General features: G+C 51.7%; 1 protein-coding gene across 1 annotated transcript in view; it reads right to left on the reverse strand.

Moving 5' to 3' along the window:
* Positions 1-2500, reverse strand: part of LOC311320622 (zinc finger MIZ domain-containing protein 1-like) — a gene marked incomplete at its 5' end in the record, with an annotated part of 34709 nt that overhangs the window by 32013 nt on the left and 196 nt on the right. The window lies entirely within an intron of this gene.

Below are 2500 nucleotides of genomic sequence, written 5' to 3' on the forward strand. Positions count from 1 at the left end.
TGCAGCACGTGTGACGTCACTGAGGACGAGGAGTGTGTCCTTAGGAATGGCCAACGCCTCGCCGCTCACCGTCCAGCCGGCACGGACACCGGCGCGCACGTGTATGTGTGTGTGTGTTAGGCTTGTCACGGCACCAGAAATTCACCGGTACCGGTGCCAGTAAATTTCCACGGTATTCGGTTCCAATTTCGGGTACCATGGCGTACGCGCGTGCGTGTGAGTAATACAGTACATGCACACGTGTAAAGTACAATGTGCATAAGTACCGCAAGCAGCAATTCAACTGAACTGTGTAGCGTTCTTGCTCGCTCATCACACAGCTTCGACCAAATGACGACGCGTTTATTTAGACAAACCACGTGACAAGTGTCACCAGTGCTACACGCTAGTGCTATCACTAACTTGCTAGCAAGAGGCTAGCGCAGGTCATAAAAAGGAACAGAGATCCCCATCACGGTTCTTCCCCAAAAGGCATCTCCCCAAACCTGGGTCTATAGCACCGAAACATAAAACATAACATGCTACACGCTGTCACTCCCACAGTCCAAGTGTCAATACACAGTGCCCTACACAATGTCAATCACTTATACAGTATTTTCACATTATCATCTACATGAATTATCCTTACCAAATGGCTAATAGATGGCTTCTCCTACTCGCGTACTTACCTGTTTCTAGCTGAACTCGGTCGTCATCGTAGTGTTTTGTAGTCACAGTCTAAAGTAATCAACGAGTAACGTAACATTATTGGGTTGAACTAGCGGTCAGTTGCGTCGGGCTCGGGCGGGATTGACAAGGCGTGGGGGTTGCAGCCTAGATGACTGAAAAAGTCCAGTCATAATTCCACTTAAGTCTTGCAGCACCGAAACTAGGTAGCCCCTCACACAACTGCTAACCTGACGGACTAGCAGTCCCTTATCCCCCCATTAGCGAAATCAGGTTCAACGGTCACTCCGCCTGGTTCTGGGATCAAAACTACTCGATAAAGTATCGCAGAGAAATTTCAAAGGTACTCACAGAAGCAGGAGGGTTGCGTCTTCAAAAACGCATGGTTTTGAAAGAAATGCGCCGATAATAAACATGTTCAATCTTACGGCTCATATTTTCACAAAATGAATCACCGGCAAACGCTTGTCTCTACGCTGCTGTCATGGGTGGTGCGCTGTGATTGGACGGCAGCACGCAGCAGCGTAGAAGCAGACAATCGGCAAATTAAATAGAAAACACGGTACCTTCGGTACCATGGAAAAACAGGTACCGTCAGTACCGCAGCAATGTAAGTACCGAATTAGTACCGAAGTACCGAGTACCGTGACAAGCCTAGTGTGTGTGTGTGTGTGTGTACTGTACGTGAGCGCCGTTGTTTAGGGGTTGTGTCGTGTGCAAGCCACAGTGGTGGTGGTGTCGGCAGCCTCGAAGTCAGAACCGACTTCAATAGTTCAACCTGGCCCGGGAGCAGACTGTCTAGAACCCGGGAGCAGACTGTCTAGAACCCGGGAGCAGACTGTCTAGAACCCGGGAGCAGAATGTCTAGAACCCCGGAGCAGACTGTCTAGAACCCGGGAGCAGACTGTCTAGTACCCGCCTGCGCAAAAAAACAAAAAATAGCTCGGCCCTTTGGCCCCTCAGCCAACAGGGGCCCCCGAAAAACCTTCACAGCAGCTTGGCCCTCTCTATCAGGTCTACCAGCCCCCACGCCGGGAGGGGGGCAGTACCGTCCACATCCCCACACACACACGCAGAACGACAGAATCACCTCGCGATCACACCGAGAGGGGAGCGCGCGGCGTCGATCTCTATGGATTTCCTCGGACAGAGACGTCCACGCCGTAGCGGGCGCCGAGGTAGAGAGGGGGTCGGAGCAGAGGCAGAGACACCCGTCTGACTGTCCCGCCCAGAAACAAACCACACCTTGTACGTTCTCTCTCTCTCTCTGAGCTGTTTCAGAGACAATGAGACACACCCGCAAACAAACACACACACAAGCTGACAGACAGACAGACAGACAGACAGACAGACAGACAGACAGACAGACAGACAGACAGACAGACAGACAGACAGACAGACAGACAGACAGACAGACAGACGGATGAGCACATCTTTCAAAAGCTGTAAATGAAAAGCAGTAGCCCTGGATTACGGGTCTGTCTGGCTGCAGTTTCCCAAAACTGTCCTGCCTGTCAGCCTGCTTCTAACCACAACAAGGCAGCCAAGACGTCAGAGCGCCAGGAAGAGAGAGACAGGGCCTCACGAGTCTTTCTAGTGCTATCTCCCTCATCCCCCCCTCTCTGCCTCTCTCCCTCCCTCTGTCTCAGACTGTGTAACATGATCTCTGTGTCTGCAGCTAATGGCCAGACTAACAGATGTCCATATAAGGTGGTGAAGGCCAGAGGAGAGAGGAGGAATCGTCTCTCTCCCTCGCCCTCTCTCTCTCTCTAACCCCCTCTCAAACGACCTCCTCTCTTTTCCCCCTTCTCGCTCTCTCTATCTTTGTCTCTCT

This window comes from Borostomias antarcticus (assembly GCF_949987555.1).
Source record: "Borostomias antarcticus genome assembly, chromosome: 2".
Classification (NCBI taxonomy): domain Eukaryota; kingdom Metazoa; phylum Chordata; class Actinopteri; order Stomiiformes; family Stomiidae; genus Borostomias; species Borostomias antarcticus.